Genomic DNA, 11,040 nt, shown 5'->3' on the forward strand with positions numbered 1-11,040 from the left:
AGTGCGAGTATAACCTAGACCAGTTCGATCACCAACATTTCTAGTTTGATTAAGCAGGTTATCTAATTGCAGTTTACTGTTTGTGAGACGTGTGAGTTTTTCATTTAGTTTAAAATTGTCCTCTTGCAAAGTCTCGCAAGTCTCACAGACAGGTTTTTGACATAAGTTATTAGCAGAGCAGTTACATGAGCTACAGGAGTAGATGAGATCTAAAGTTTCATTTTCCAGTTTTAATTCATCTAATTCTTTTTGCAATTGGCTTATTTTTTGTTCGTTTATTAGGATTATCCTTTTCCTATCAATGTTAATTCTAGCCAATTTCTTTAATTCATCATGCAACTCGACATAAGCATCATACAATACATCATAAGGAGGTGAATCATCCGAAGTGGATGAGGTGTCAGAATATACCTCATCATTGCCCTTGCAAGCGAAAATTTCAAAAAAAATCTCATAAATCAGTAATGCAAGAATTTGAGCCTTTAAATTTAATATACTCAGATATATGTGAATTACATGGAACGTTAACTGGAAATGGTAAACGTCATTTTATCACTTTTGTTGATGAATTTTCCGATTTTACTTATGTATATCTTATGAAAAATAAAAGTGTAGCACTTGACATGTTTAAGTTATATGTAACTGAAATTAAAAATCAACTCAACAAGAAAATAAAGAAACTTAGTAGAGATAGAGGCACTGAGTATGACTCTAACATGTTTAATTATTTTTATAAATTAAATGGCATTATTCATGAAACAACTACATCATATTCACCAAAAGTGAATGGTAAAGCTGAAAGAAAGAATAGAACTTTGACTGAATTAGTTGTAGCTATTATGTCAATTTCTGGTGCAACGCCTTCTTGGTGAGGTGAAATTTTATTAACTATATGTTATGTGCTATATAGAGTCCGCAAGGCTCAAAGCAAAATTTCCCCTATGAAATTATTAAGAATAGACAACCAAACTTGTCTTATTTGCGAACTTGGGGTTGTCTAGCTTACATCCGGATACTAGAGAGTTAAACTCGCAAGTAGACCCTATGAATGTGTAATCATTGGGTATGTTGTAAACAACAAGGCGTATAGGTTTTATGACCTTAACATGAAAATGATCATTGATTCTAACGATGCATACTTCAATGAAATGAAATTCCCTTTTAAATTGAGGAATAGTGGGGCATAACAACTAGTAACATGCCTGTGATTAGCAATAATGATAATAACGATGGGTTAGAAATAAAACCTAGAAGAAGTAAGAGAACAAGGACTTCTAGATAGTATGGACCTGATTATATGGTCTATACATTGGAAGATGATCCATCAACTCTCCAAGAAGCTTTGACTTCTTTGGATGTTGATTTATAGGAAGAGGCCATAAATGATGAAATGGATTCTCTAGAGTCTGACAAGACCTAGCATTTAGCTAACTTTCCTCCTGGTTGCAAACCAATTGGTTGTAAGTGGATATTGAAAATGAAACTAAAACCTGATGGCACAATGGATAAATACAAAGCTCGCCTTGTAGCTATAGATTTCATCGACACCTTTTCACCTGTTACTAGAATAACATCCATTAGAGTACTAATTTCACTCGATGTGATACATAATTTATTAGTACATCAAATGGATGTTAAGACTGCTTTCTTAAATGGTGATTTGGAAGAAGAAATCTATATGGAACTACCTGAAGGTTTTGTAATACATGGGCAAGACAATAAGGTTTGCAAGTTAGATAAGTCGTTATATGGTCTTAAGCAAGCACCTATGCAGTGGCATAAAATTTTTAACGACTTAATGATCTCGGATGAGTTTAAGGTGAATGAAAGTGACAAATGTATTTATTACGAATCATAAAATGACATTTGCACTATCATATGTCTCTATGTAGACGACCTACTCATATTTGGTTCCAACAATCATTTTGTGAATACTGTGAAATTATTGTTGTGTAACAACTTTGATATGAAAGACCTTGGAGAGGAAAGTGTAAACCTTGGTATAAAAATTACTAGGTCAAAAGAAGGAATTTATTTGGATCAATCTCACTATGTGGAAAATATCTTAAAGAAATATAAATACTTTGACTATAAACCTGCTAGCACACCATATGATCCAAGTGTAAAACTTTTTAAGAACACTGGTGAAGGTGTAAGGCAAGCTGAGTATGCTAGCATCATTGGTAGTCTTCGGTATGCCACTGATTGCACTAGACCCAATATTGTCTATGTTGTGAGATTATTATGTAGGTTTACTAGTAGACCTAGTGTGAAGCATTGGCATGTTATGGAAAGGGTAATGAGATACCTTGAGAAAACAATGAACCTTGGATTATATTACCAAAGGTTTCCAGTTCTCCTAGAAGGATTCAACGATGATGATTGGAACACTCTTTCAGATGATTCCAAAGAAACGAATGGCTATATATTTAGCATAGTTGGTGGGGCTGTTTCTTGGAAGTCAAAGAAACAGATTATTTTGGCTCAATCTACTATGGAAGCTAAGATGATAGCACTTGCAACAACTGGTGAAGAATCAAGTTGACTGAGAAGCTTGCTTGTAGAGATTCCCCTATGGGAAACCGATTCCAGCTGTGTTAATATATTGTCATATTATTGCGGCTATTTAAAAAATTGAGAACCGCTTTTATAATGGTAAGAAATGACAAATTCGTCATAAGCACGACACTATTAGAGAGTTACTCTCTATAGGATATGTTAGAGTGGATCATGTACGCACTGAGAATAACTTAGAAGATCCTTTGACGAAAGGACTAGCTAGAGAGAAAGTCCATAATACTTCTCATAGTATGAGACTATTTCCCTTAGAACGAGGATCACTCATGATGGTAACCCGACCTAAGTGACTAGAGATCCCAAGAAATAGGTTCAATGGGTAATAACAAGTCGTGAAGTGATATGAGAATGAACATGCTATAAAATTATGAGAAGCGTGATCCCTACAGCAAAAGTAAGGATGAGTTAAAATCTTAATGAGACATATACTCTAATTGGAGTGGAGTACCTAGGCTACAGGAGTGCTCTTGATAGACTCATATATGTGAATATGGAAGTGGGGGCCGCTTCCTATGAAATTTTGGGGCATAAATTTCTTGAGTGTTCACTATACTGGGATAGGCGTGCATGACCTTTAACGCATGAGCTTTACAGAATACACATTTGAAAAGGTTGTGTGTAGTTTGATGTCAGATATAGAGTTCAAGACTATGAGTCACTCTAGTAAAATCTAGATCTTATTCATTATGCAAAGGTTCAAGTCGCATGACACCTTTTTTTATGCACAATCTTATTGAGACCACAGAAATTCCTGGAAATCGTTTTTTAATTTCAAGTGGGGGATTGTTGGAATTTGCTGAAAGAATGATGTTTTAAAGTGAAATGAAAAAACTCACTAGTCCCACTTTGCTTGGAGGAGGAAGTTGAAAGGCTTTATAAGCCTTAAGTTGCGGCCCAACATTCTTTTTAATAAAATATTTATTTATTTATTAATATTTTTATTTAATTTTTTGGGGCCTTATGGGCTGGGACCAGGTGTTGACCAAGTCAATACACATGTAACAAGGAAAGAGTCGTTAAAGAGTCGTTGGAGGAAATCTCGGCCATTATGATAGAGTCGTTGGTAATAGAGTCGTTGGTAATAGAGTTGTTGGTGAAAGAGTCGTTAGAGAGCCGTTGGAGGCCTCAAGCTATAAATAGAGGTCTCCTTCCCTCATTATAATTTGCACCAAGTTGAAGGCGTTTACCTCTCAACTTCTCTTTCTCTCCCCTTATATTTCGCCGACGCATTTTCGACAATCTTCTCCCTCTTTCTGTGGCACTTGAGAATTGGCACAGGCAGCCAAAGTGAGAATTTCGAGAACTGACGTTGGTAGTCAATATTGTGGAGAAAGAATTGGCACGAGCAGCCATACTGTGGGAATTTGAGAATTGGCACTGATAGCCATATTGTGGGTGTATTCGAGAGCGATTGTTATAGTGTAAGTAAGAAATCGTATAATAGAGAACTGAGTTGTTTTATCTTAAGGACGACGTGGTTGATAGTCTGCTTGCACAATCAAAGAGAGCGATCTAGTCGTGACTCAGCCAGTAACGATTATTTCGTGCCATTCAGAATTGTTGTGAGCTACGGTAACAACAAAACTCGATGTGATTGGGTTCGAGTTTTACCCGAATTCAACTTTTAGGTTTAGGTTTGGTATAGTTGATACCCTATCTGAATCCATCCCGAACCCGATTAATATATATATAAAATTAAAAAATTATACATAAATACATATATCAACCTTATCATAACTAATATATGTTTTATGTGGGTTCTCATTGGATTCGGTTTATCCGAAATCTGACGGGTTCGGGATCGATATCATTATTTTCAATCCCGCTTAATTCGGGTTTGGGTTTTGAATTTCGAGGTTGGGTAAGAACAAACCCGACCCTGATCCACTCTGTTGTCATTCCTAATACGAGTCAATACATTTTTCGTAATTTTTTGTTCATTATAATATAATATAAGAGTGATTTAAATAATATTTCTTAGAATTTATTGATGCACTTTGTAACAGACCAAAAATAATGAAAAAATGTTGACTCTTATACTATTTGGACTTGTCTTCACAATGTATCATATTTTGTTTAACTTAACTACATTTGTTACTCCTTTTAATTTAAAATATCACATTTATTTCTCGTGCATAAATAACTAATGTAATGTATGTATATAAATAATAGTGGTTTATATAGGTACAAAAAGAGATTATTTCTATAATTTCACTACAACTCTAAGTATCAGAATAATTTGCTCTGGTAAAAATTAATCATTTAGATAGATCAGACTCAAAACATAATACACAATAAATCATTATAAAAATTAATCATTTAGTGAACAGGACAATCAAAATCAATAATTTCAAAGCTAACCAATCATATTTAGTTTGTAATTTATATTAAATTAATACTTTTTCCATTCAAATACGGAGTATAATTAGAATATCCTAATCTTAATTAAATTTTCATCGGAAAATACTTTAAATAAAAAAATAAGGAATAAAAGAGATGAATACAAAATTGGAAAATAGATTATAAATATGTATTGTATTTTAAAATGTCAAAAAGAAACTAGAAGAGAAAGAGGAGGAGGAGGAAGAAGAAGAAGAAGAAGAAGAAGGCGTAGAAGAGATAGGCGTGATGATGAAGGAGATATGAGGGATGAGGATCTTGATAGAGGTTGTGATCTCAAACATCTAGATGGAATTAAGGTGAAAGTTCCATCCTTTATGGGATTGAACAACCCGGAGTCATATCTAGAGTGGAAAATCAAGATAGAACAAGTGTTTGACTGCCATAATTATTCTAAGGAAAAAAAGGTATGGGTGGCAGCTTTGGAGTTCCAGGAATATGTCATTGTGGTGGGATCAGTACCAGAAGGATCGAAGGAGATGTGGACAACAACTCATATATACTTGGTATGAGATGAAGGCAACAATGAGGAAGAGGTTTGTGCCAAGTTCCTATTAGAGGGATCTTCACAACAAGCTTCAAAAATTGACCCAAGGAACCATGATCCTGGATGATTATTACAAAGAGATGGAATTGGCCTTGCTAAGATCAAATCTCCATGAGGATGGCTAGGTTCCTACATGGACTCAATCCTGACATCCAGGATGTAGTGGAGTTGCAGCCATATGTTGAACTGGAGGATCTGGTACACAAGGCAACAAAGGTGGAGCAATAGTTGAAGAGGAGGAAATCTAACTACTCTTCAACAACTAATGCACGATTCCAAACTCCTAATTGGAGGAAGGATCCAAATAAGGAGGGAAAATCAACCAAGGATAATGCATCTGGTACTAAGGAGGTCATGGGTTCATCCAATGATCAAGGGAGATCAACCATGGAGTCCAACAAATGAAGATGTGATTTGAAGTGCTTCAAATGCCTAAGCCATGGGCATATTACATCACAATGTTCTACAAAGAGGACCATGATGTTGAAAAGTGGAGGAGTGGAGTCCCAATTTGAGACTTCAAGTGGAGGTGAGATGAGGTGGAAGTGTTCTTACCAGAAGGTGACATACTCATGGTGAAGAGGCTCCTGAACAGTCAAGTCAAGGAACATGAGACAAGATAAAGAGAGAAAATTTTTCACTCTAGATGTTTGGTACAAGACAATGTGTGCACCCTGATTGTGGATGGTGGAAGTTGGGCCAATGTTGTGAGTACAAGGTTGGTGTCAAAACTCAACCTTGAGACTAGGGCACATCCAAACCCTTATCGTCTCTGATGATTGAGTGATGTTGGAGAGGTGGTGGTGGACAAACAGTTTGAGGTCCTTTTTCCCATTGGGAGTTATGTGGACAAGGTGTTATGTGATCTAGCCAACATGGAATATGGCCACATATTTCTTGGTAGGTCGTGGCAATATGATAGGAGGACCACTCATGATGGATTCTCCAACAAAATCACCTTCATACACCAAGGCTGTAAGATGGTACTAAGTCCATTATCTCTAAAACAAGTTAATGAGGACTAGAAAAGGCTAAAGGAAAAATTGGAACGACAAAAGAAGGAAGTTGAGGTCGAATGCAAGGGTGAAAAGAAGAGAAAGGAGGTGGTTGTCGAGCTGAAAAGTAGGGATTCACCCCCCCTAAAGACTAAAAAAAAAATTCTCCTCTGAACCACTCTTTTCAAGATCGTCGTAAGGTCAAGAAGGTAGGTAATGGTGGATCGAACTTGAGGTCGAATTTAGTCCAAGAAGGAGAGGATAATGTAAATCAGCTATGGGCACCCTTTAATTCTAGGGTCATTCAAGACCTAGGGGGCCCTAGAACTAGGTAAGGTCCAAATCCTCCAAGGACAAGCTCACAAAGGACATCATTTACCCTAGTGAGCCACCTGGGAACCATGATTAGGAAGGGCATTTATGTCCTTAAACTTTAGATTAGTTTATTTATATTTGCTTAAGTTTTTAATATATGAGAATTATTTCTCATGGGTAGTCTTAGCTTTATTTATTTTTAGTGTTATTATTTAATTTTCAAATAAAGTCATGTGGATTGTGGTTGGGAAATAAATTATTTATTTCTTTATAATATGGTCCAATAGTGGCCCAGTAATTAACCTAGGCTTAGGAAGTCATATGACACGGCTAGAAATCAAATGCAAGTTTGGCACATGCTTGTTGGTCAAATCTCAAGGATGGCTTGAATCAAGGAAGAAGATAGGGTGGAGATATGGGGAAACTAGGAACATGGAACATCAAGATAAAATGATCAAAATCGAATTAAACCAAGGGGGCGTATGAAGATGTGATAGTCAAATTGGCAAGCCACAAATCAAGGGAAGTTTCCATGGAGATATCAAACAAATCGAAGTGGTTGCACTTCAAATTTGACCACGTTGGTAGTCAATATTGTGGAGAAAGAATTGGCACGAGCAGCCATACTGTGGGAATTTGAGAATTGGCACTGATAGCCATATTGTGGGTGTATTCGAGAGCGATTGTTATAGTGTAAGTAAGAAATCGTATAATAGAGAACTGAGTTGTTTTATCTTAAGGACGACGTGGTTGATAGTCTGCTTGCACAATCAAAGAGAGCGATCTAGTCGTGACTCAGCCAGTAACGATTATTTCGTGCCATTCAGAATTGTTGTGAGCTACGGTAACAACAAAACTCGATGTGATTGGGTTCGAGTTTTACCCGAATTCAACTTTTAGGTTTAGGTTTGGTATAGTTGATACCCTATCTGAATCCATCCCGAACCCGATTAATATATATATAAAATTAAAAAATTATACATAAATACATATATCAACCTTATCATAACTAATATATGTTTTATGTGGGTTCTCATTGGATTCGGTTTATCCGAAATCTGACGGGTTCGGGATCGATATCATTATTTTCAATCCCGCTTAATTCGGGTTTGGGTTTTGAATTTCGAGGTTGGGTAAGAACAAACCCGACCCTGATCCACTCTGTTGTCATTCCTAATACGAGTCAATACATTTTTCGTAATTTTTTGTTCATTATAATATAATATAAGAGTGATTTAAATAATATTTCTTAGAATTTATTGATGCACTTTGTAACAGACCAAAAATAATGAAAAAATGTTGACTCTTATACTATTTGGACTTGTCTTCACAATGTATCATATTTTGTTTAACTTAACTACATTTGTTACTCCTTTTAATTTAAAATATCACATTTATTTCTCGTGCATAAATAACTAATGTAATGTATGTATATAAATAATAGTGGTTTATATAGGTACAAAAAGAGATTATTTCTATAATTTCACTACAACTCTAAGTATCAGAATAATTTGCTCTGGTAAAAATTAATCATTTAGATAGATCAGACTCAAAACATAATACACAATAAATCATTATAAAAATTAATCATTTAGTGAACAGGACAATCAAAATCAATAATTTCAAAGCTAACCAATCATATTTAGTTTGTAATTTATATTAAATTAATACTTTTTCCATTCAAATACGGAGTATAATTAGAATATCCTAATCTTAATTAAATTTTCATCGGAAAATACTTTAAATAAAAAAATAAGGAATAAAAGAGATGAATACAAAATTGGAAAATAGATTATAAATATGTATTGTATTTTAAAATGTCAAAAAGAAACTAGAAAAACATAAGAAACTATGAAACAAAAAGATTAAAATCAATTTCATATTTAATTTTTTAGAAATAAAATATAAAATTATTTCATTCAGTATATATATATATATATATAATATTATAATAATTTTTGAATGATGGTTCAGATTATCCTAAAATCCCATTTATGTATAAGAATTACCTTTTCTCCTATGTACTCATTGGTATGTTCTCTCGGTTTCTGTCTTTTTCAAGTTGCATTATTAATCATTTCTCTGTCTGGAAGTCATAATACAGTCTTATAGTTAAAGTGGAGAGTTTAAGAAATGGAGCTAAGGAGGTTGTGAGTTCAAGCTTTACCTACAACAAATTCGAAAAAAGAAATAGAAAATACAATTATAATGTGGTTTAATGATTAGGGGGAAGAGGTGAAGTAAAGAATATTGAGGTTTCGAATCTCGCCCACAACAAATACTAACAATTACAATTGTCCATCAAAAAAATTATTCATCATTCTTTTCTCCCATCTCTTCCTTCTTATGCCATGGTTTATCTAAAAGCAATAATTTCACTGTTTAAACTTCAAGCTAGTTTATAAATGTATAAAATGTTAGGATAGAGATAATCATTTATCTTATGAGAATAAAGTATCTCTCATACGATGAGAGGATATATCTCATTCAACCACTCAAATTATAATATGTATCTTATTTAACCCTTTCTATAAAAAATATATTTTTAAAAACTAAAAAAATAGGATACATGATATGATTTTAGTGAGTAAAAGATATAATTTATTTCTTAATATGATGACTCTTATCTCAAAATCAATGATTGAGAATTTAACAAAATTAATTTTTTTTAATGTGCGTGTATTCATGTTATCATGATATCAACAAGTGCTTTTCTAGTAGATTATTAAAATTTCGCTTTATTATCTTAAATGTAGCTTTATCAACTTGAGTTGACTTAATAATGTACTTTACTTCTTATCTAGCTTGCCTCCTATAAAATAGAAGCTCTGAAAAATGAAAGCATAATTGTCTTTAAAAGTCAAGGAGAAGGTTCAAAAGCAACTTTAGGTTGGTCTCATTATCCTTTCCAAGTACCCTGAATGGATTTCCAATGTGGTCCTAGTTCCGAAAACAGGTGGCAAGGTATTGTGTGGATTTTCATGAAGTTAATAAAGCATGCTTGAAAGATAATTTTTCACTACCTCGTATCGATGTCTTAGTTGATAATACATCCAATTATGTGTTATTTTCTTTCATGGATGGATATGCAAGCTATAACTAAGTAAAAATGGAACATGAAGATATAGAGAAGACCCCCTTCATCACTATATGGGGAACCTTCCGCTACAAGGTCATGCCCATCAGATTGAAAAATGCAGGAGTCATCTACCAATGAGAAATGGTAACTTTGTTCCACGACAAGATGCACAAAGAGATCGAGGTGTATGTAGATGACATGAGTGTTAAGTCAAAGACCAAAGAAGAACATGTTGATAATCTGAGAAAGCTCTTTGAAAGACTAATGAAGTACAGACTTAGACTAAATCTAGCCAAGTCCACCTTCAGAGTAAAATATGGTGAACTACTAGGGCTTTTGGTTAGCTAGAAAGGGATAGAAGTTGATATAGAAAAAGTCATAGTTGTGTTGAAATGCCACCACCACAGACAAAGAAAGAAGTTTGTGGTCTTTCAAGGCAGGCTCAACTATATCTCGAGGTCTTGACAACAATATGTGAGCCAATATTTAAACTATTGAGAAAATATCAAGTTGCAGTATGGCACGAAAATTGTCAAGAGGTGTTTGATATGATCAATTATTAAGTGATGAATTATTTAGTATTGATACCTCTTGTGCCAAGAAGGCAATTCATAATGTATCTTACAGTACTAGATGAATCTATGGGTTGCATTCTAGGGCAACAAGATGAGTTAGGAAATAAGGAGCAAGTCATTTACTATCTGAGCATGAAATTTACTAGTTGTGAAACAAGGTACTTGATGCTAGAATGTACTTATTGTGCTTTGGCATGGGCAACTCGACTCTTCTAACAATACATGTTGAATTATATTGCTTGATTGGTGTCTAAAATGGACCTAGCCAAGTACCAGCATATGATATTATATATGTCAAACAATAGTCACTAAAAGGTAGTGATCTAGAAAATTATTTAATTAGTCTAACTATAGAAGACTATGAACCAATGCAATATAATTTTCCCAATGAAGACATTGTGGTATTATATTATGAAGAAAATGGGAAAGAGAAGTAGATTATGGTATTTGGTGATGCCTTTAATGTTCTAGGACATGGATTTCGGGTAGTTCTCATTTCGCCACAAGACAGGTTCATTCCCATTATTGTAAGACTTTGCTTAGGTTATACTA

At 34.2% G+C, this 11,040-nt stretch overlaps 1 long non-coding RNA gene across 1 annotated transcript in view; it reads right to left on the reverse strand.

Annotated features, from left to right (window-relative positions):
* LOC109342185 overlaps positions 1-10,587 on the reverse strand; it is a 20,920-nt gene extending 10,333 nt beyond the window's left edge. Inside the window, exon 1 of the long non-coding RNA XR_002107035.1 lies at positions 10,577-10,587. This is a non-coding gene — a long non-coding RNA (uncharacterized LOC109342185). The remainder of the gene's footprint in view (positions 1-10,576) is intronic.

Source organism: Lupinus angustifolius, chromosome LG01 (genome assembly GCF_001865875.1).
Source record: "Lupinus angustifolius cultivar Tanjil chromosome LG01, LupAngTanjil_v1.0, whole genome shotgun sequence".
Classification (NCBI taxonomy): Eukaryota; Viridiplantae; Streptophyta; class Magnoliopsida; order Fabales; family Fabaceae; genus Lupinus; species Lupinus angustifolius.